Source organism: Hetaerina americana, unplaced genomic scaffold, assembly GCF_022747635.1.
Source record: "Hetaerina americana unplaced genomic scaffold, ioHetAmer1.1.p SCAF_1, whole genome shotgun sequence".
NCBI lineage: Eukaryota > Metazoa > Arthropoda > Insecta > Odonata > Calopterygidae > Hetaerina > Hetaerina americana.
The window spans coordinates 106,384,487-106,409,573 of record NW_027286069.1 but is presented as its reverse complement, the minus strand read 5'-3'; positions in this window follow the sequence as shown (position 1 = coordinate 106,409,573).

The window sequence follows — 25,087 nt, the reverse complement described above, 5'->3', positions numbered from 1 at the left end:
TTGCTCTTCTATTCTCGCCTCAGAAGTGTGTGTGTTGAAGTGGATGTGTTTTTTTCCTCTCTCTCTCCGTCTTCTCCGTCTTCCTTCTCCCATCCACCTCCTTGAGGGAAAGGATAAGGAAAGGTATTCCCACCCCACAAACACGCCACCCTCCCCCCCCCTCCGCAACCCACCACCCCACCTAATATTCGGTGGCCGGCCGGCCTCTGAGGAAAGTGTTGGTGGTGAGGCCGTTTACGGGAGAGCCAATAGGCGACAAGTGCCGTCTTTTCCTCCCGGCCGCGTTAAAAAGGTGGGTTATTGAGGGGTGCGGGGAGGGGGGGAGGCGGAGGAACAATCATTTCGCCGTCGGTATGCTTCCCTCAAAGGACGGAATCCCGCAAAAGATCCCCCCGTCCCGCCTCCCACTCCTCTCCTCCCCAACTCCTTAGCCCTCCTCCACCACTCATTCCTCCACCCCCAATCCCCGCCGCCCCATCATCTTCATGACCGCCCCCCCACTCCCTCAAGCCGCCCTCTCCGTCCCGGATATTATTGTCGGCGGCGCGAAGGGATGCTGCATATCTCAAATATCGGATCTTCCATGGCGCACACGAAAGGCGGGGGGGCGTTAAAGGGTTTTTTGGAGGTCCCCAACACAAAAGAGTGCCGTGCCTCGAGAAGGCTGCGGAATAAATGCGGCGCATTGCCATTGTGAATGAAGGTTCTTGTTGCCCTACGCCGTTGTCGCTCTTAGAATCGCTTTCTTTTGGCCTCTAATAAACAAGTAAAAGTGTACACGTGTGTATGTGCAATATACATTTGTATGTATATGTATGTGAGTGTACTCGTATGAGTGTGCATATGCGTGACCATATATATATACATATATATATATATATATATATATATATATATATATATATATATATATATATATATATATATGTGTGTGTGTGTGTGTGTGTGTGTGTGTGTGTGTGTGTGTGTGTGTGTGTGTGTGTGTGTGTGGGTGTTTTTTTTCCGAAGAGTTGGAGAATGCTTTACGCACCATCGCAAGTCGTCGGGACTTACGGTGTGTGGGACTCTCCTAGGGTGGGCACTGCTGCCACCGGTGTCCATCCCTTGGCCTACCCACTAAACTCCCAACTCTTTAGTGCCTGCCCCCCGGAAACCGCCGCTAGGCATTACTTCGGTGGGGCAGTCATGCCCTTTAGGCCACTCCCGATGCTCTTTCAAGCTCAGATTGACTCCGCTTCCATACTACTTTCTGCCTGTCTCCTTAGGCGACTCAGCTCCTCTACAATTTGTGATGCGAACGCGACCCCAGCATTCCAATCCGACTCGGACCTAAGTAGGCAGGACCCTAGCCCTTCTGGTGTCATGGGGCCCTGCCAAATGCCAGAAAATGAGCTTCGTGCCTCAACGAATCTTGGGCACCGAAACAGAACATGCTATACGCTCTCGTCCTCACGTGGGCAAGCCGGGCACTCCGCACTTCCATACACCCCAATGCGGTGCAGAAAACTGCGAAAGTTGCCGTGGCCGGTAAGTACCTGGGTGAGTTGGAATGTCAGATGGCCAAGTCCTCTGCTGATCCAAGCTAGGATATCTGGGACAATCCTATGCGTCCAACGGCCCACCATGGCTTCATCCCACCTTACCTGCCACTCTTCCATCAGTGCCGAAGACCATTGATGTCGGCTGTTTGACCGGGCTTGGTCCGGTCCTATATTTCGTCTTGTTCCGTGGTAATTCCTGGCGCGTTCTTGTGCCAGGAGATCTAACGGAGGAAGTCCTCCTATCACAGATAGAGCAATATAGGATACAGAACGGTAGGCTCGTGTAACCCTGAGGGTCACAGTTCTGTAAGCTCGGTTGCAACTTGCTCCATAGCTTCTGTTTTTGGTCATTGCCTCATACCATATTGGTGCGCCATACATGATAATGGAGGTAACCACCGAAGCAAGTAGGCGCCGCCTAGGATCTTTCGGTCCTCCAGTATTCGGCATGATGCCTGAAAGTGATCCTGCCACCTTCGATGCCTTCGTTCCTACCTTCTGGAGGTGCTCCTTGAATCGGAGCTTTCCATCAAGGGTCACTCCGAGATACCGCATCGCATCCGCCGTTTGTATTGCATTTCCTTCCACGAGGAAGGTGGCACTACTCCTGGCCTTGGTGCGTGCTATTAGTATCGCTTCTGTCTTTTCCGCAGCGAGGCTCAAACCATGACTCTTAAGCCAGTCGGTGGCCTGCTCAATGGAAGAATCCGCCAGATATTCAATTTCCTCCACGCTTTTGGCAGTAACGACCAGTGCGGCATCATCAGCAAAGGCCACGATCGATACTCCCTTTCGAAGATGAAGCCTGAGTAAGCCATCATATAAGATATTCCAGAGCTGTGGTCCTAGGACTGAACCCTGTGGCACTCCTCCCGTGATGTTGTACGAATGTTCTCCCTCATCTGTGTCATAGACTAAAGTACGGTCACTAAGATAGCTCGAAATGGTCTTACGCAAGTAAAGCGGCACTTCCAGGCGTTCTAATGCCTCCATTACATCCTCCCATCTTGCCGTGTTAAAGGCATTCCGGATGTCCAGTGCGATAATAGCACACATTTTCCTTGTGCCTCGACTACCCTCTACAGCTTCCGTTGCTAAGTTCATTACGCGACCTATGGCATCAATGGTCGATCGACCTCTTCTGAATCCAAACTGGTTATCAGACAAGCCCCCAGCTTGTTCCACAGCCGCCTCAAGCCTATTAAAGATTATTCGCTCGAATAGTTTTCCTACGATATCGATCATACAGAGCGGTCGATAAGAGGATGGCTCTCCGAGGGGTTTGTCCTGCTTCGGAAGCAGTACCAGCCTCTGCCTTTTCCACGCTTCCGGGAAGTGTCCTTCTCTTAGGCATTCATTGAGCGTCTCTTTAAGTAAGCCTGGGTCTTGCAGAGCAGCTACCTTTATGGCCAGCCCCGGGACTCCATCTAGGCCTGGAGACTTGCCTACTGCTATCTTAGAGGCCGCCGCTCTAAGTTCAGCTTCGCTTACCTCAGGTACTTCTTCTGTATGTTGAAAGTTTCTTAAGCATGTCTCAGCTGCCCTTTGCTGCTGCTCGGGAAATAAATGTCTAACGACCCGGTTCAGAAAGTCTGGACAAGATGGACTTGTTCCACTTCTGGGCTTGATCTTATTCATGACTATTTTGTGTGTGTGTGTGTGTGTGTGTGTGTTTGTGCGTAGTTTTTCATGTATAATATAAGGTAATCTACCGGTCACGGTAAGTTTTTGGATGGACACAAATACCAAATAAATATTTTGTGACTCCTTACTAAACACAGTATCCTACTCTACATCAGGTCCCTCTGTGTGTATGCATGCATATATGTATATAAATATATAAATAGAACACAAATAAAATAGCAACATTTAAAAGGACACTCACACGGTAAACTGTTTGTGCTTTTGGCCTTCTCCGAGGCCTTCTTCAAGTAAGAGTCTTACTTGGAGACTTGGAGAAGGCCGAAAGCTCGAGCAATTTACCGTTTGAGTGTCCTTTTAAATGTTGCTATTTTATTTGTGTTCCATTGTGACGTCCCAGTATCGTGCTGCTCCTGTGATTTTTTCCGTATAATCGAGTAAATAAATAAATAGATAAATAAATAAATAAATAAATAAATATATATATATATATATATATATATGTGTGTGTGAGATAGAATGAGGTCGCACAAAGGGAATATATCTACGATGTATATGAGAGGGGAATATAGACGTGCATCTACGATATCTATCATACTGATACTTGTACGTATCTTCCTTTATTCTCTCTGCGCCCTTGCACTTATTAAATTTCTTTAATAATTTGGTTCTATGAGGCAATTGATAATGATAGATGTCTATATGGTACACTCGTTTCAAATTCACCCGCTAAATTGTGCGGAAACGACGGCGGTATTTAAACACTTGTGCGGCAGTTATTGCTCTTAATTCTACAGTTTAGGCTATGTAATCACCCACTATTTAACTCCATCAATAAATAACTTTTTGGTTTAAAATTTCAGAATTTTTTTATTTTTTCATGACAATATATTAACATTTCAAAGTAAAATTGCTGTGATAGTTCGTTGATTCAAAGCCCTGCTCGTACGCTCACAAATATATCTTTCGCTTGAAAGTGTTTTTTGTTGATAGTTCATCTTAGCCTTCCATGACATTCTCTGGTGAAAGGTTTGTGACTTATCATCTTCATAAACCTTTCTCCAGGACAACGAAATGTAGAGAAAATTTCGAGGAAATCCATCTACATCATATATAATGCAAATGACTAATTTCATTTACACAAAATTATTGTTTCAATAAAAAGTTGGTTAAGAAACATGTTTTCAATTTCAAGCAAATGTTCATTGATTCTTAAGGTTTTGAATTTTCAGTGTAAATTGTAATTTCAATATTTTATCTCCCCACTTATATTTACATCTCCTCAGCATTTTTTACCCATCTCATTATAAGTAATCGCACATTTATACAAAGGACTTGTCCGAAGATGGTATTGGGTACTGAGCAGGGACAGAGCAGGCTGGTTTTGCAATTGCAGGTTTCACGTTCAAATAAATCACGTGCCATCGGTCTATATAATTTAAAATCAATTTTAAATAAACCCTTAAGAGACTTAATAAGTGTAGTTAAAATTTATTAGGTAATCATACCTAACCTTATTTGTCCCATTTGCTCATGATTTAGGGGAGAAGAGGAGCCTCAAGCCCATTCTAATCCGCAAGCAGTGTTTCGCAGTTGATGCCCATAAGTCCTTCAACAATGAACATTCGAGGGTTCTGGATTGCGTCTTTTCCATTTTGGAGAGCATCCTTCGAGTCATCCTTTTTAAGGTACGGAAAAAGTATTTATGTGCGCACGCGTTTTCCCCTTACGCATTATTTTTTGCCTCCGTGCGTACGTTTTGCTTGGAATCCATGCACTATTTCCGTCATTGAGAGCTTTAAACTGACAACACATATATTATTACCGCGAGGGATTTTCTTGGGACGTCTTTGTACCCGAGCACCTCCGAACCGGACCCGCTTCCGCGCCAAGGGAACCTTTTAAAATAATATGTATATAGATTTTCATTGCCGTCGGCGTCCACTCTGACCAACCCCCTCTCCGGTTCAAGCCCCCTCCCCTCTGGCCCGTACTCTCTTGGCACGCGGATGGTGAGAGAGGAGAGGGTAGAAGGGCATGGTGCTTCTTTTGACTGGCGTTGGAGTGAGGTTTCTGACAACCGCCAGGAAGTCTTAGAGATTCGGCTCGGCAACCTCCTTTTCAGATAAAAGGCTTCTCCACCTCTCGGACTCGCCTCTCATGACGAGTCACGAAGGTAAACACTTGAATCTAAAATTAGAGAAACAATCGCACCTTGGCCTCCGTATCGGAAGCAATGGTCGCTGTCAGGACGACGGCGCCCTCCCATTGGGCAACAACCACGACGTATAGCAGCTGATCAACCCGCGTCTTAAAAACTGTTTTCGGGGGTGAAGTGTTGACTCACGTGATAAGTCCCTACCTTGCAGTTTGTAACTTCGAATCCCGTGTGCTTTTGTTGATTAAATACCATGACTGATACTGTCGGGATTGATTGAATAACTTTGTTGGGTGAAAGGCAGCTAATTTTTTAAGGCCAAGCATACTTGAAATCATGCAGGAATAATTTGATCTGTTGCCGCAGGTTTTTATATGAATCCCAAAATCATATTTTTCGTCCTTATTGGTGATAGTTCAGGTATAATTAGGTCACGCATTAGTGAGCAGATTAGTAATTGTTCCACTCCAAAAAAATGACTACTACAGGGATTTTCGAGTAATCAATCAGAGAGCTACGATAATCAGTCACTATAATTCAATACAAGCATTGTCCGACCGCGCCAGGGTCATATTCGGGTAAAAATTAGTCTGGTGAGTATCACCTCCTGCCACACACCCTAGCGGTGGCTTGAAGGGTACATAAATAAATAAATACAATCCTGACTTAATAGACCAAAAGATCCATAAGACATTAACGAAGAAAATTACTCCTGTCACTACGATCATTTCTTCCCTTTGCGGGATAAAACGCGAAAAAATGGTGTCAGTTACCTTTTTTGTGGATAAGAGCTTATCGCACTACCAACTGAAGGTCGGAAGTCTCATCTATTAGAATTTAGCCAGGAATCCCACATTTTTTGAATGCCCATCGTCGTCTTAGGAAGGAATCATTTTCAGTGTACCTAATCACTTTCTTTTAAGGCTATTTTTAAAATTATCTTAGATATTACACAAACCTAATGATGATAAGACAATTCGCCCTCATATGGTCAAATAATCTATACGTACTAACATGGTACCATACAATCTATCACAAGGGTGTGTGGTAGTGGGTGATTAGGCACCAGACTACTGTTGACTAAAAACACTTTTATCCCCTACAGCAGCCGGATAATGGTATTTTGATAATATCATTAATTGGAAAAATGGCATCTTAAATCTATTTGTTTTGCTTTGAATCTCTCCAATTTTATTGGCACAATCTCGCCTGCCGTAGTACGATGGGGCAAATGATATATTTGCATCATGACAGCTACAGAGATATCCTTCCAATTTATGAAAGGTTTTAAAATTGTAATTCAATCCTCGCTCCGTGAGTGATTGTCAGCATAGATCCTCTAATAATTTTGATACTTCACTAAGTATATAGAGACGTCGTTTTAAAAATCTAGCTCCTCTGCGTTGCACACGATCCAATTCGGCAATTGATCCAACTTCGTGAGGATTCTATATACTTGAAGCATACTCCAAATGAGGCCTAACCAGCGATAACATTTCTCTTTAACCTTTTCATCACGTTTTCTCAATACTTTTCTGATAAATCCTAATTTTTTGTTAGTTCGCCCACATATTCTCCACGTATGTTTCACCCTAGAGAGGTCCTGAGTGAGGGTAACGCCTAAGTATTTTATCGAGTCTGCACATTCCTTTTCGGTGTTCCTGGTTCAGTTGGCGTTCAGGAGGGAATTGCTCTTTTTCCAAAAACGCACCATTGCGTATTTTTAAAAGTAAAGTTCCATTCGTTAAGGTTCGCATCAACGTTTAATAGCATCAAGGTCATCTGCTAAAGCTACCTTATTCTCAGTACTAGGGATATCTCTACAAACCACTGCGTCGTCAGAAAATAAACATGTCTTATCAATAAGTTAATAACTACGTAGTGAATGCCATTAATGTTAAAAAGGAATTAAAGAGATCCGATAACACTTCTCAGGTAACACTTGAAGTAACTGCTACTGAATTAGAACTAACACCACCTATGACTACCATTTGAACGTGATCATTCAAAAAGTACGTCATGCAGCCCAGGATATTTTTATCTATGCCATGAGCTTCTAGCTTTGTGAGTAGTTTACTATGAGGTATTTTATTGAAAGCTTCTCTAAAATCTAGAAAAACCGCGTCCACTCGAACATTGCTCTATTCAGAACTAAGAATATTATGAACAAAAAACCCAAGTTGTGTCTCGCAGCATCTACACTTTCGGAAAGCCCTGCTGTTTTTTCATCGACACCTCTTGACTATCGATAATTATCACCTCAACTAACAATGCATGTCCCATGACCTTGCATAACAAAGATGTGAGGGAAGTAGTTACGTGATTCCTGGGTTCCTTAAAGTCCACGACTTTAACTACTAGTGCTACATTAGCCATTTTCCAGTAATTGGGACTCTTGCGATCTATTAGGAACTCTTTTTGATATGATTTATGTATACGTTGCAAATTACGGTGTCTTACACGTGAGATCTGGTATTTGACGGGCCTGGAGGATTTTTTAGGGTTACCATTTCCAGTAAACGATCTATTCTAGTGTATGAAATTTCATACTGCGTGTCATGTGTGAATTTCATTATTCGTATTATATGTGAATGGATATAATAAAAATGAGGTATTGTGGTTCTCAAGAAATTAGAAGGCGAAGATTGACATATTCATTGGTGGCCAGAAACTAGAGAAAATAGGGAATATTTCATAAAATAGGAAGCATATTAAGGTCATTAAAATAAGGAATGCGTTTGATAAATATTTTTTGAAAAGAAGATAGACTTAATGACTCGTGCTAAGCTGTAAAAAAGGACTAATTATGAAGACGTCATTACGAAGCGCATTTTTGTTTGGTGTCGAAAATTGGTCATTATGGTAAGAGTATAATTCAAGTAGATTGGTAGGTTAACAAATTACTTCAGTCGTCTCTCGTAACTATTATTACTGATTGAGATGTTGGTATGGAGAGGAATGAAAAAATTTAAAAGGGCGAAAAAGGAAAAAATGAATGCTGGCATAGTAGAGCATGAGAGAAGCTTGTGGGGAGAAATTTGAAGGAGGCAGTTGACAGTTGGATGCTGGGAATACTAAGGGACAATGGGATGCCGAAGATGGTCATGGTGGATTCTGGGAATAATAGGAAGAGGGAGCTTTGAATGGTATGAGTGGGGGTAGAAAATGTGTAGGGCTTAAAAATGGGTTATTGTGTTGTGCAATAGGGGGTTTATGAGTATTTAGTTGCTTGTTAGATCGGAGTTGTAAGAGCGCCAGTGTTTGGCTTAAACCTTTCCTAATCCGGTAGTTACGTATATTATCAATAGAGATTACTACTACTAATAATAATGTATGCCATAGGGATTTGGTATCCTATTGGGTAAAGTCTTCGACAACTGAGCAGAAGGTGCCGGGTGCAAAAGGTCGAGGTGATACCTCTACAAAACACACCCAAAAAATCAAACATTGTGATTTTTTGTGTTCTAAAGCTTTTTGGGAGAAAAAGGAGGCGCACGAAGAGAATCGCCCCCCTTAATCACGCATGAATGAAGTCAGTCTTAGTTAAAGTGAACTCTGTGGTCACCTATCAAAACCAAAGCTTTAATTCATTTTGATTACTGTAAATGGGATGGCAGGATTATTGCGAATGGTAATTGCCTATGACGCTCGTGTCCTTCCAAATTCTCTTATTTGGGACTTGGTTAACATTATTAATGTGAGTTTATTTAAAATTGTTATTCGGAAATTGTTTAACATTCTTGTGAAACATTGTTTGAACTTCAACTTCAAATGACTTCAATTGAATGCTAAACATTTTAAAATACCTTCCACCCTCAATTCCTAAAGTCGTCAATAAAAAAAACTTTTTCATCCCAATCTTGCTATCTGTGGTGCTTGATCTCACACCGTCTGGTGCTCTATTAAATTTAAGAAAAAAACAAAAATTGGTGGTTAGAATTTGGAAAAACCTTCGATATAATTATATCCGGTTCGCACTTTCGACTCCCTCTGCGATCTCCACGACAACAACCCGTCGTGTGTTTCCGCTTGCCTGTAGAACACCATCTCTGAGAGAGAGAAAGGGAGGCAGGAAAGGGTGAGAAGAAGAGCCCTTATCGCCCTTATCCAGAGAGGAGGGGCCGCCAGGCCTTAGAGCGGAGTGGAAAATGCAGGTCATTCCCACTCACACGCCCCAATGTACTGTGAGGGCCTGCATTCAGAGGATGAGGGGCAACTAACTGACACAAGAGTTTGAGGAGACGATTCGAACGAGACTCGATAGTAATCTTTACTTTCATTCATTAGCCTTTCAGCCGGGAGATTGGTTGGGTGCAGCATTCTCAGCTGTCCAATGCTAATTTTCTCTCTCTACGATAAGCCGTTCAGGTCTCTTTTTTGTCTGTATTTGCCCCTCGAGTCTTCTCTGCATGAGTCTTTCCATCTACGGAAATAGTATTTGTATAGGATCTATAAAATGTGTTGATTTCTCTTATGGGGTTTCATATACATGTGTATATTGTCCTGACATTAAATCTTACGTTCCCAAATGTTAATATATTGATGAAAATTACATTCTTGGATCCAGCAGCCAGTATCTGCTTATTCTGTGACATGATTCAGAAAATATATGTACTGCAGGGGGCAAGATTTTAAATTTTCGAAGATAACTGAAAATATTTATTCATATTAAAGTCTAGCCGAATAATTTTGATGAGTCTCAGCCAATTTGATTTACCTAAAATGGCCGTTTTTATCAAAGTTATTAAACGCCTAGAAAAATGGAACCCTATATAAATTCAATTGAATTAATTATACATTCGCTGTATTCAGACTTGACTTTCTGGAAACCATAAACACTGAAGTAAAAAAATTAAGCATTGTCTGAACAGCGAAATAATGTTTCTGTCCACCAAATTGTTTATTAGGTACGACTATTTTCAACACATTGGCGTCATTTTTGTACAAGAAATTAGTCTTACCTAATAAACAATTTGGTTGACAGATACATTATTTTGTTGTTTTACTTCAGAATTAATTATTTCTTGTTTGTGAAAATAAGCTTATGGGAAAAATATTGCTTATCAGGGAATATGGGATGCATGGTAGTCGAGTGAATAAAATGTTGGACCGGTGAACGGAGGTTCTGGTTTCGATTTCGGGTGGGCCACCTCAGCTCTTCACCCAAGGTGAGTGATATTTTGTGTACAGGGTGTTAGCGGGAACTCAGAATGGCTGTGGCTCAGGAAAAGATGGAACTACTTCCCCCTTGTTATTGACGAACGTAGTCGCTTGAATGGAAGTCACTTCTTAGACGCATCCGATATTTTTACTCGGAGATTGCACCAAAAATAAGAACGTAGGCAACACGTTGCAAAATAGATGTGGAATTAATTGTTCGATGAGATTTCTATTTAGGGGATAACTTTACAACGACAGCACCAGGGAAGCCCTCTCCTGATTCCATCCCTTAAAACCCTTCGCCGTCCCCACGCTATCCTTTTGCGACTGGTTTGCCCTTCATCTGACTCGTAGGCAGTCAGGTGGTATTTTACGGCTTGCCCAGCTCCGTTGACTTCCTCGCAGGGGGCACCCTGCGTGCGGATGCGGATACTCGCGTGTCGGGGCCGTCGTTCCGCGACCCAAGAGCGGGGGGGGTTGTGGGGGCAGAGGGGGCGAGGGAATCGTGGGTGAGCAAGGAAGGTCTCTCACCGCACTCGACCCCTCGCGTCCTCCTCACTCCCTCTCCTCAGAGGGCCGCCGTCGAAGATCCCCGCGAGAGATACAAGCACCCGGAGAGGGTGTTTAAGTGAAAGGCGATGCCCTCGTCAATCACTAGCGCCCCACTAGGTGTCCCGCGTCACGCTTGTATACCATTTAAGCGGGGCTTTGATGTTTGGGAGGGTGGCGGAGAGAGGGGGTTTGATGATGGGAATGGATTGCGGGGGGGAGGGGGCGGAGAGAGAGAGAGAGAGTAGCGTGGGTTTCATTTGCAATGCGACCTTTTTTCGCCGGTCATCCTCACCCCTCGCCTACTCCTTATCATCCCCCTTGCACGGGCAGGAGTCGTTCAACTTTTCACACCATCCTTTTGAAAGAGCACGATTCAATGAAGTTAATTTATATGCCAAGTCACCAATTGATACAGTTCAACTCGAGTTATGTGAAGATGGCCGAATCTGCCAAGGACATGACTAGAATGCTCAAAATCTTGTCCACATCTTTGGCAAAAATGGAAACTGAAAATAAATGAGAATAAAATCAAAGCTATGATAGTTTCTAGAAACAGGACATAACCCCTTGTTAATCCAAAAGGAAGGAAATCAAGGATAAGCCAATTAGGTGAGTTCTGTCACCTTGGGGGCGTAATTACAAGAGATAACACATACACCCCCAGTGTAATGGATAGCTTTGTCAAAGAAGGCACATGGAAATGAAAATAATCCTTTGGGAAAGAAACACATGAGATTATAAATTAGAATTTCTTTGGTAAAAACGTTTGTTTGGAGTACCTTGTCAGTACTGGATGAGAAACTTTGACATTGGAAAAGATTGAGAGGTCTCAGCTGGAGGAAATGGAAATGTATAACTAGAGCGAGATGGATGGAAATTAAATGTAGAAAAGAAGTATTGAGATAAATTAAAGAGAAAATGACTTTAATGAAAGAGATGTAGAAAAGGAAAATTAAATTTCTTGGAGATGTTCTGTGGCATAACAACTTCCTGGTAATTAAAATTGAGGGAAAAGTACAGTGAAAAAAGGTAGTGGAAGGTCAAGAAAGAAGTTTCTGGATGGCATAAGAAGTACTGTGAGACAACATTCAAAGATTTGGTCAGAGTTGAGTCTGTGGACAATGACAAAATCTTTGAATTTGGGCAACACACCATTCCACGAAGTGAAGCCTGAAAGCGTAAAGTATAGTTCTATCAGAGTCACAACAAATAAGGATTGGAAAAGAGCAGCATTGGAGAGAGATATGCTCGTATGGATGCAAGGACAAAGCTCCGCCTTTAGAATATCATGAGGATGATGATGTAAAGGTGTGTTCTCATGTATTATGGGTATCTAGGATTTTACAACATACCTTAATGAACTAAGATATTAAATAATAATGCTGCACCATTACATAGCGCTCAACAAGACGGATGGTTCAGTGGAAGAGTAGAGCTGACCGGACATTAAGCCCTTCTATGTGTGAATATCTCTAGTTTGCATGGCGATAAGGTAGTAGTTCCATTTGCTGACGCCCCCGAGGTTTTCCCAGGGAAATCTGTGGCGCGCGCACACTGTGCACAGGGTGTGCTCAGGGGAAACATTCGAATCTGAACCTAGAACCCTCCTGCCGAGTGCTCAATGCTCTGACCGCTCGGTCACCTCTTCCCTTAGTCTTATCCGGTCGAGTGAATGCTATCTTAGCTATAAAATCTTTTTTGGCATGTCGAATCTCTGGGCGGATTGCTTCTTTCAAACTCCTCGCTATAATAACAACCCCCCGAGAACAGGGACTCTTGTACCTTCACAATAGTTCCACGTCGAGCCTAATGGACGCAAAATGGCTGACTCGGATGTTGACTTTTTTCTTAAACCCTGAATTTTAATGCGCTGGGTGAGAATAAATACGTGGAAACGAAAAAACCATGAAATTAGTATCAATTTGAAGGAAAACACATGAAATAACATATGTACCAACATTACAAAACTCTTTTTGTGGAGAAATTCCGTACCTCTCGTGGATTATTATCGTTACTAAACACGCTATTAAGTACGTGTACAAGCTCCATCACTTCTCAACATGATGTCACCAATTCTTTTAGGATAACTACTACTTTGCAAAGGGATAAAACTGAACAAGTATGGTAAAGATGGAAGTGATATATTTCTGGCATGTGAGGCTTTTGAAGTATTCTCAGGTTTTTCGCCCTGTCAGATATTTCTCCGACGACGTTTCGATGGCTATCCTTATAATCTCACTCGTGGAGTTGTGCCATTGTCGGCAGCGAAATACCTGACCTGGTGAAAAATTCTGGAAAATATCATCTAATCATGGTATTTATGGAAAAAGGAAAATCACAGTGTTAAATTACGAAGTTAATACGTGCAATTGAAACCTAAACTACTCACCAAACTCATTTCTCTCAACAATAAGATTAGCGCTGTAAGAATACCGTAGTGCTATTTTGCAATATGAAAGAGGGTACATAATGCTGAGAGAAATTGGAAGGAATCCTCAATGATATGGAAGAGAGGAGCAAAGGTGCAGTAGTAAGAAGTTTTAAATTATATTTATGAAAAGAAAAGTAAAGAAAATTTAAGAAAGTGCGAAGGTCGACGCGACCTACTGGCAGGGCTTTGATTGTGCGGTTCCTTGAACTCTTTAACAGATTTCTGCTAAGGGGTGGAACTTGGGGCCTCGATGAAAAAGGCTGGGGATAACTGGATGGGGGAACCCGATGCTCTCTTCGCACCACAGTCAAACAAGGAAGAGGAAGAAGCTGCGATTGTTGAAGAAGTTTCGACTGTGAGATCGAGTATTCCTTGGCATCCCACTTAGAACGCTGCCGTTTTGATACTATGGCGACTACTTATGTGCAGTACGTGCTTTAACCCAATGCACTCGAGCGTGGATCCTAATACGCCCGCCACCCACGGGGTCCAATTCCTCGTCATATTGCATTTGCGATTCAGACTGTGCATCAAACTGTTTACATCTATTGCCGATGACCTGACGACGCGATTGATCTTCACCTACACCTGCCATTTCTCACGACAAAAATTGATGCGTCATGATTAGACGTACTTCAAAATGTTGGTCCCGTGTTTTTTTGAATTTTGTGAAAAATTAGAGAAAACACGCGTCACTCCGGTCATAAAACTCATTAGGACACAATGCCACCATGTAACGTTTTCCGAATCCATTGTATCACACTTGTGTGCGAGAATGTTATCCAAAATTTAACCGTGGGACTCCGGCTTTTATAAGTTTTCCGGTGCTGTTAAGCAACATCCTGTGTAACCAACACGCATTGTACAACCCTCATCCTCCTCCCGTGTGGGTGGCATGGGGGACGGGGGAGACGGGGAGGGGATGGGGGTTGGGAGAAGGGCAAAGCTGTGAAGTAAACCCCCCCCCCCCCGTTGCCCTCCTTCTCGGCTTTCTTCACACGCAGAAATAACAGCGCGTGGAGGCGTGCGATGATAACGTGCGATCATCGACGCCGTCGTTCGAGGGGTCCCCATTGTGGACTGTGGGAGGGGGTGGGATACAGGGATTGGGGGGGAGAGGAATCCCTTCCCCAACCACATTCACCCCCCTCCCCTGCATCTCTCTCTTTCTCCGGATATCGCCGCGGGGAGGCGTTGTCGCTCATCATCGCTCCGCGTGGATCCATTATTGGGTGTGAAGAAGAAGAGAAAGAGGAGAGGGAAACCCCGCGGACCTCCTTCTCCTCTACCCTCCCCCTCATGCCTTCCTCTCTCTCTCTCTGTGAAGGACCTGACCCCTCTGACGTCCGCCACCCCCCTCCCCCACCCACCCAGGGGGGCGTGTGGAATGGAGTGGGGGCAGAGGAGTGGTATTTGTTTGGAGTCGCCGCCGACTCTCTCGCGAGGCGGTCTTAAAGAGAGGAAAAGAGAAACATTTGCGCCTTTCTCTCTCACGCGCGTTTATATGTATATATATATATATATATATATATATATATATATATATATATATATATATATATATATATATATATATATATATATATATCTATATATATATATACATGTATATGTGTGTATGTATCCACGCCACCCTTAGGAAAGGAAGAAGACGAACGCCTCTCCTTTGTGATTTCGATGGATGATTTGGGCCCTCCTCCACACCCATCCTCCACCCCCAATCCCCCTCGACGCAACCCATTCCCGCCTATCTACCTGCCTGCCTTCCTCCTCCCTCCACCCCTCCCCACCTCACTCCCAAACAAATCATCGTGGTCCCACCTCCTCTCTCCGGGGCAACAGGATTTGCCGCCTCCATCTCCGCGGGGTGCGACTTTCATTTGTTCAGCGGGTGTCAAGAGTCGGCGAGAGGCAAAGGGCGAGCGAGAGGGAGGGGGGTGGAAAAGGGGGCGGGTAGGAAGGGGGGAGGTGGAAACTCGGTCCCGGCCCGTCCGTTTTGCTCGTCCCACGATTCGCCGCGTGGGTGTGTGGCGTTGGGCGGCGGGAGAGGAGCGAGGGTTCGGGGGAGGGCTAGTGGAGATGGTCGCTTGGGGTTGTGTGTGTGTGGGGGGGGGGTTGGGGGGCAGGGAGGTTTGTTAAAGTGCGTGGGTGGAGCTGGGCCGGGTCCCTCTTTCTCCTTCCCTCAGTGCGTAGTTCTCTCTCTTCGCCTTGAGAGGGAGAGGGACCCCCTCCCGGCATCTCCTTCCCTTCCCCCCCATATATATTTCTCTCTTTCCACCCCCCTATGAGCATCCCACCCTCTCCCCCACTTCCCCGCCCGTCACATGCAATAAGCGCAGAGTCATTCCGCTCTCCCGAGAGAGAGCCGCCTTCTTTCTCGACTCTCGTGAGCGCGGTTGACTCACCTCTCCTTTCCTTCTCTTCCCTTGGACGTTTCACACCCACCTGTGTTTTCGGATGCATCGTTGAATAATGCGCCAAATTAGCGTTTGCCGGAGTTTGCCTCTCTGCTCGCCACCGTCACTTGGCAGTAACTTCGTCATGGATGTTCTGCGCATGCACACTCATCAATTAAGCGTTTTCTATGCCCACCATTAAAAAAAATGTACCGGTCCTCCTCTCTATGATTACCCCATGGCCTCACGGGATGTTCTTACGTACCGATTACGGACTGTACCTGGTCTCTCGAGAAAGGTATGAACGCCAAGTTTATCTCTTCGTCATCCGAAAAAATAATAGATTGAGCATTCATGAATCCTGGGAATATGCCCTTGGAATCAATACTCTAAGCCGATGCTGTTGTTGAGGCAGATGACATTATTAATTTTGTTGATATTTCACTTCAGTTAAATGGAGGCAATTAATAATACATATATAAAATATTTATTGATGCTATGAGATGGGTAAAACATAGTCGTTTTGTTTCTTCTTGCTCGAAACTGAAAAAGCTGATTGCTAATTTTCGCTCGGCTAACTTCGTCTTTCGCTCCTGAGGACATATTATCAGTACCATATTCAACATAGCAGTTTCAGGTTTAACTTTGTGGAATTCTTCATTATGAGGGTGAATGCTCCCACACTAAAGATCTAATATTTCACGACCATGGTTTCGAAGTTGCGCATCATCGTCAGTGATCGACACCATGTCTGTTACCTAATAAAACTTTACTTTGGAAGTGTTAAGTTTCTTGTAACCCTCATAGTACTATGATTAATCACCAGCTATGAAGAATGATTCTGTGTTGAGAATTCTGGGTCAGTATATCTTTTAAAGAGCCATGTTGCATTGTACTCATGAGTTTTAATTGCTTAACCATACAATTATATAATGGGAAGAGTTCACCCCAGCCGTACTCTTATAAATGTGCAAAGGATGGGTGGGGGATATTGGAGAAAATAGAAGCAGTAAATCGATAAAAATTATAAAATTAAATAAGCAAGGATCACTGCTGCATAGTACATCCAAGCTAGAGAATGCGTGATTAATTTTCATTTTTTAGTATTCAAATAAATTAATTTTTTGTATTATTCTAAATTTTACTACGTGCGTTTGAGTGCTTGAGACTAGCATAGATCAATGCTGTATAGTATATCCAAGCTAGATAGTACGTGATTTATTTGCAGTCCTCCATTTCATTGGTCTAACCGTTTGCGGCATTTAAATATTTCAATTATTTTCAGTTTTTTACTATATTTATAGTTAGTCTTATTCTCAGTTAATTATTTAATTTTATAATTTTTATCGATTTACTGCTTCTATTTTCTCCAATATCCCCCACCCATCCTTTGCCCATTTATAAGAGTACGGCTGGGGTGAACTCTTCCCATTATATTTATACGGCCGTAGTTACCGTTCGCTTTGTATATATACAATTATATATTCCTTCAGCGTAGATTTCCCTTCTTTGTTCTCACATTGGTCTGCTTTTTCCGTTCACATTATCCTTAGTGAGTGGGTGGTTCTATGATTCTTGATTTTATTTTTCATCGCCATCTCTTGTGTGTCCCGTAAATCTTTTATGTGGTAGCTTCAGGGGAGGCAACTGGCAGCTGAGGTTATTTACACCATAAGGGATGAATGGGAAAGGAAGAAGAGTGGAGGAAAACCCGGCGTCGGCATTAGCGTCAGCATTAGCTTACCCTTAACGAAAGGCGCCAAGGGATCCGCAGTTTAACGTCCCATCCGACGGACGGCGTGCTCACTTAAGTTCTCTCCACAAAGCACCTCAAGTAGGAATTCGGAATACCATTGAAAAATATCTGCCGTCTCCATGATTCGAACCCGTGTCCTCTGAATGGGAAGTCAGTACGTTAGCCATCGCGCCACCCACTTCGATCCCTCACTTCCCTGTTCTCCCGTTAACCTCCGTGAGTCATATCGTTTCAATTATTAAGCCATGTTTATTCAACATTTTAGCACATTTCCGATGAAGTTAGAATTACGAAATTCGGCTCAGAGTATCCTGTGCGCACTGTTTACTCCCGCCTTTCGTATTTATTATTCGCTGTGTCGTTGTCTTCTTTCACATACAATAACTTAATAATTTTGTCATTTGCATCTGCCTCCTGAAATCTTCCAATGGTATCCAATGTTTCCAATGTTGTCAAATTCCTTTCCGGTTTTTTTTAAGTGTTTCCCACACACTTCGATTGAGTGCACACAATTCCATTAGACCTCCACCTTCTTGTTTAACTTTAACATTCCAAATATTCTTGTCGTATTTCCTTTTACGGTTTCAACTTACACTCGAATTCCAGCCTACTAGTTCTTTAAGTCTTTTCCCTCGAAAGATTTTTATTAGTGTATACCTATCTGTATCTCCTTAGAGATCTTTCATTTTATCGTCAATTTGATTTTATGTTTACATTTATATTTATCACCGCCATGAAAGTCATCTGGCTCCGTCGGCCCCACGACAGACAGACAGCTCTTGGGTTGGTTGGGCGAGAGGGAAACCCATTCGGTCTCGGTCCAGTTCCCTAGCCGAGAGGGGCACACACTTAATCCCGCGGCCGTCGCTCCACAAGTCCCATTTCTTCTCGGCGTTTCGTTTGGCTTAAGCCTGAAATATATTTGATCCTGCTTTATGTATTTCCTATTTTGGTTTCGCCGGTCAGCCTCCGGCTCAGAGCGGTCCCATTGCTCCCGGGCCCTTAAACACATTAAACCAGTCGGGGCGGTGCCTCCCGCCGACCCCCGCAACACCCTCTGCAGCTCCCCGCTCGGAGGGACGGTCGAGGAGGAGGGAGAACTGCCGCCGCGCCGTCCAAATGCTCTCCCCGGAGAGCGAGCGGGTGTGGGTTCCTTCCGTATGCGTTTCGCCTCGGTCGAACTTAAAAAACGGACAATCTTGAACAGCTTCTCCCCAGACTAATGTTCTCTTGGATTCCATCTGCCTTCCTCATCAAGGTATTGAAGAGAGGTTGAAGGCGTATTCCCCAGAATTATTTTTTATGTGCTTAGGGCTGTGCGGTATCCAACAGTGCCCCAACCCTGAGGCCCTGGAAATGTTGAGGCAATTGTATCTAATAATACTGTTGGTTTGTTTAATTTTGGGGTGTTTGGAAAGGGAACGGTAGATTATAAAAAGCATTACGGCAGGTTTGGGCGTGACAAAATGAGGCTTTGGGGTTAAATACACTTTTCCTGTACTTTGAAATAAACCAGTATTCATTGGCTATGAAATTCATTTAACAAATTATTATTCATTCTTATATATGGAATAATTTATGCACGGAAAATGCCAGGGACATATCAATTAGAACATATTTTGGTTGCGTGCATATCCAGAAACAGAGGGATTAACCAGTAGTTTCCTGGGAGCGGATGCGGATTCAGATAATAATTTAGTAATAATAAAATCAAGCATCCCATTCAAAAAGATAAAACAGGGAAGTTGGTATAGGAAATGGAACCTAGAAGTACTAACCGGATCGACAAAGAAGGTGTACCAGAAAACCGTAAAGAAAATCATGAGTGAGGAAAGAGAGCTGGTACTATCGAGAAAAAATGGGAACACATTAAAAAAAGATATATCGAAACTGCCAATAAAACTATAATAACTGTTGATAGAAAGAGGACAAGAGAATCATGGAATACGGACGCGATGATCAGGAAGATGACGAGAAGACGAGAGAAGGAATTGGAAGACTACGTTTAAACACAGAGTAAGGTAGAAGGAAGTATAAAAGGTTGTAGATGCGTCATACAGGAAGGTGAGGGCATTGCCAGGGAGAAAGAAGGAAAAAACCGTGTAAACAATCAAAGTAAATTGAATAAATTATTTATGGAATCAGAGAGAATCAAGAGCGATGGAAATAATGCATGAAGGAATGATGAGGACATTAAGTCAGTAAGCTTAGACAAGCGTATAAAGAGAATGTGACGCAAATGAGGATAGCTTAGGTTCAGACGCACTTGATGTCGAGATAGAAAGGGCATTAAGGGATTGAAATCAAACAGTATCAGGTTGCTATAAAATATTCCTGTGGAACTACATGTATCCTAAGTTTAGAAAAACGTGGTTTGCAGATTTTTATGGTTTAATTCGTAATATTTATGAGGAAGGAATTTGGCCGGAAATTATTTTGCCAGATCAGTGTAAGTTATCAATCTTATACATGGAGAAAGGCAGTCGGCCAAATGTGAAGACCACAGATCAATAAGTTTGGTGTGATTGTGACAGCGAAAGTGATTCTCAGGTTTATCAATAAAAGAACCCTAAAAAAAAGCAATTATTTACTTATGGGTGATATTTTCAGATCCATGTAAGGGAGAGACATGCGTGATGCCACTGCAGTGATTATGTCACAAATAAAGAGGAACATATGGTTCAATTTCTTCGTTTGACATATTTCTACCCAACTCATTCTGTCAAATGGTATTTGATAGATTGAATTGGGTAGAATTATATAATGTGTTGCAGGAAATAGGAATATATTTATTGGAGAGCCAGGAAGCTAATCCGTAACCTGTACATGTCTCAGCCTGCTCAGGTGCGTGTGAGGAACGGGGAGTCCGGTTGGGCCGTGTTAGGAAGAGGTGTAAGGCAGGGTTGCCCTTTATCACCGGTGCTGTTCAACCTGTATGTGAAGGAAATTATTAAAGAGGCATGGAAGAATTGGACGTAGGAATTAAAGTTGGAGGAGAATTCGTAAAATCAGTTAGGTTTGCTGATGACCAAGCTCTAGTTTGTCAGTCAGCCAAGGGGTTGCAAGTATTGCTGAGTAAATTGGAAAAACAATGCAAAAGACATGGGATGAGAATAATTGTAAATAAAGCAAAGGTTACGTAATTTTCCAGAAAGGTTAAGGCTAAGGTTAATATTAAATTAGGAGTGGGGAAACTAGAGCAGATGGAACAGTCTACATATCTCGAAAAAGGAAAGAATATTGCATCGCACTTTTTAGTAGCTTTACTCTCTGTGAGACTCGGTTTTTTTTTAGAGAAAAGTAATCATTTACTCTTAGATTGCAATCGTTAGTGATTGATTGAATCCTACCGCAGTTTTGGTCTGCGTCCCGTCGTATTTGCCAGTATGTTCAAACCCCCATTTACTTCTTCCGAGATTACACCCACGACTGCACGTGCATCGGTCACCCTCACGTATTTCTACCCGTAACCATTCATGAAGGGGGCGTGGCCAATCTTGTCCCGCACCTCTCATGCGCTCCTCGCAAATGCGCAAAGAGAGGCCCACAGATATATCTCTGTGGGAATAGGAATCATTATATCAAGCTATTATTCCGTGCGGTCAAGTTAATTGCGGACCGCGATGTTTAGCGGACGGCAAAGTTACTGTTCGCAACCATGACTCCATCCATGACGTCCAAACGTCCGATGTCCCATTCTGGGTGCATTCTTTGTTGAATAATTGCAGATATTCTTTCAAAAACATAAAAGCTATTTAAAAAAAACCGTTCATGTTTGAAGTTAATTTTCAACACTATTAAATTGTAAAATTCTATCCCATTGAATAGATAATTCAACTTACTTCGAAGTTGTATATTTTTCCTCTATTGAATGACGAACCGTTGGTTAAAAACCTTCATTATTGAGTTTTGGGAGCATTTTATTAAGTTATTTACATAATTTAATATGGTAAATAATTGGAAATTAAAATGTCTCAAATTTTAATTTTGTAGGAATTAAATCCCGATAATCCTTTAGTTATCACTTAAAATTATAAATTATATTATTTTTGGAGTTTAAACAATTGACACTTACAAAGGCATAGGTTACTTAACACTATGCTAGTTCTGTTAGTGGCAAAAGTCTTAGGTTTCTAAGATTCAAAAACATAGCTATGCTGAGAGATAACATGTGGTAATATCGGATTATAAATCATTACTTTTTTCCTCGAAAATACTCACTTTGCGATAGGGATCGCAGGAGTGATGGAAAACTTGTATTTCTCGAATTGCATCGCTCACTACTGTTAAGGGGAAAGTAAAATCTGGTTTTTCCTCCACGAGAACTAGAGAAACATATGAAACAGGAAACGTTTTCCGAGGAATTAAATGGAAGCTCTTAAGAGTTTATAGAGATGCATGCTATTCTTATTTATTTAAATGCATAGATATGAGGCCTTTTGCAAGCAAATTCTTCACCCTACCGATTATAGCGAAGGAGAAATATTCCAATCGACATTTCCAGGATGACAAGATCAAAACCAGTTAAATAAATATGACTGCACCCAAGGAGACTCCAAGGCATAGAGAGGAGTAAGCTCAGCATTGAGAGACACTGGCCGAGTAAGACTTCCCACATGCATCGAAGAACGCATGAGACTCCATGAATCCCAAAGGAGCTATTGAATTCGCCGAATAATCCAGTAAAATACGATGTCATCATATTGAAGAAAAAACTATATTGTTCCTGACTTGGATTTAGCTTAAGCTGCCAAAATGTTTTTTGATTCCCTGAAATCGTATTGAACTTTTTTCCTCCAGATAATAAAACAATTCAGGGTGCGAAGCGGTTAAGTTTCCATCCATTCAAGGAATCTTTACGAGCTCAGATGGCAATATGGAGTCACTACCGCTCGGGAGGAAAAGATATGAGCGGACCAGAGGCCGGATGGCGATGATATGTGCATAATACTGCTGCAAGGACCCTTACTTCATTGCTTCGACGGTCACGGGCGATGAAACTGGCAATGGAAACCGGCGAATGCGTCGCCTCCGGAAATGGTGGTTGCAACTGCTCTGAACTCTCCCGGGCTCCACTCCCCCTCCATAATATTTCACCGAGCAAGCGAATTCAATCCGGGAGTTCGATGTAAGTCCGTTCATTTCGAAGCGAATGGCCCCTCGTTCCAGGGCGGCGAGCCGAGGGAGTCGAGTGCAGTTACGGGGTGGAAATAAGGAGTTGGAGGGGAAGGGGGTGAAGAAGCAAGGAGGGGAAAGGTATCGGCGAATTCATATTTGTGGAGGCATAAGAAGGGTGTTGCAGTCACTCGACCGGCGCCGCCCTCATACTCCCTTCCACCGCCCCCTCCCTCCCCACCTTCTCCCCATCTCACCCCCTCCACAGCCCCTAGAGGGGGCTCCATTTAGGGTCGATGTAGCGTGAAATATAATAGAGTGCTGGCGCAAGGGACGGGACGGCCATCTCTCGCTAAATGTAATATGGCGTATGGGGGGTGGGAAGGGGGGAATGTGATATGTGATGGAGGGTTTGTGTCGTCGGGAGGGAGGATGAGGATTTAATGGATATGTGTAGGGGCGTCCGCGCACCCACAAAGCCATTTATCTGAATTTTTTTGTACCAATATAAGTACTAACCCATATAGTTAGCCACTCGGCAAAGAGATGGCGGTTGATGGTAACTGCAATGTCTGGGATCATACGGTTGAAAGATGGAGTAAAGGGAAACCAAGACTCGAGAAATGGAGGTTATGTGCGTATATCAGCGCAGAAGAGAGCCCTTCTTATAGAATGCTCGATGTTACACTTCTAAGTGAAAAGGTATCCATTGTTGTCAAATTTTGCGCATCGCACATCTTGGGTTCTGGCAATCACTCCTACTGTTCAACGAAGGAATGTGGGAACATTGAGTGCCATTTCGTCCCATACCTTGCAAAAAATTTAATGTCACTTAAATTAGATATCCAAAAGTGTACAAGTAGAGAGGTCAGTTTCTTGTTTAGTTATTATTTTGCTTCCGTGCGTGAGGTTTTGCTCTGGCATTGAAGAACAGTTTCGCATTAGTGCGAGGTTGGAGTGAGGCGATGAAAATCAATATTAAAATCATTTTCTTGCACCCATTCTATTTGTCAAGTAAACCAACCAGTCTTCTTATATAAAGAGGAGACAGGCGAGGGATCTATAACGAGTGTCTGCGTCATCGATTGATGAGGAAATTCACACGACCCGCCTCCTTCAACTATCCTAAAGGAGAGGCTCATCAACCCAAGGTGAGTAGGCAGAAAACATTCATTTATGTACGGTTTAAAATCAATTGAACGTAATAGTAAGAACACCAGGGTAGTAATATTAACAAAGAACATTTCATCAAAAAAGTGGATGCACTCGACTTACCGGGCGGGATGTGTGATCGCACGAGCTTGTGAGGAAGGAGCGAGTATTCAGAACATTCATACGGATTGTAACATTAAAATGCACTTGATTAAGGAAGGTTGCGAAGAAGTGTAGGCATTTAGACTTCGAATTGGATGGCGGATATGAGTTGGAAGCGGTGTTATAAAACCGAAGAAGAGCTTGATTGGATGGAGAAAGGGAAGACGTTGGTTGACGGGTTATAAAAATTCATGGATTTAAGACTGTGTACCTCCAAAGGAAGTGAAGAAAAAGAGGCTTTATGATATATTATTGCTCCGTACATGCAGGATGCATAAAGTTGAAGAGAATATGAAGAAGAAGTGATTAATATTATTTTTATGCTTCGAAATTCTTATAATGGTAAATAAAGAGTATATGCGGCATTTTTAAGTGATGGAGCGTGGAAAAGAGTGAAATGATACTTCAAGAAGTCTTGATGGCAGGCGTGAGCGTTAGGCTTGAGTGATTACACTTGGTCACAGTTGAACGAAGTATCGAATACGACCATTTTAGAATATTTTTGTCATTGCCTATTGCTGAAGAGAAAGTGATTCCTTCGATCAAATTATTTTGGGCCCAATGCCTGGTTTGCATTCAAATTGAAATAATCACGAGCGTATAGAATATAATTAAAAGGAGAATTCTTGAGGAACCATCCTCTATGGAAAATTATCCAGATCGCCCAAGTTATGGATTTTTTCCTTTTTATATCTTATTTTAAAGGAGTTTTACATATATACATATACATACATATTATATATATGTATAAATAATTATATATAAATATGTATGCATATGTACGAGGGTCATCCGGAAAGTAGTACCCGTTCGTGAAATAAAGACACAAAAGTAAATATTAACAAACATAAAAAATTTTATTTGAAAGAGGATACTTTAAACTACTTCTCAACATAATCTCCAAGCAAATTAAGGCATTTGTCATAACGTGTGACAAGTTTCTGTATTCCTGCTGCATAGTCCTTCGCCGCCAGCTCATTGAGATACGCGAGGGACCCATCTTGCACAAATTTTTGCATAATG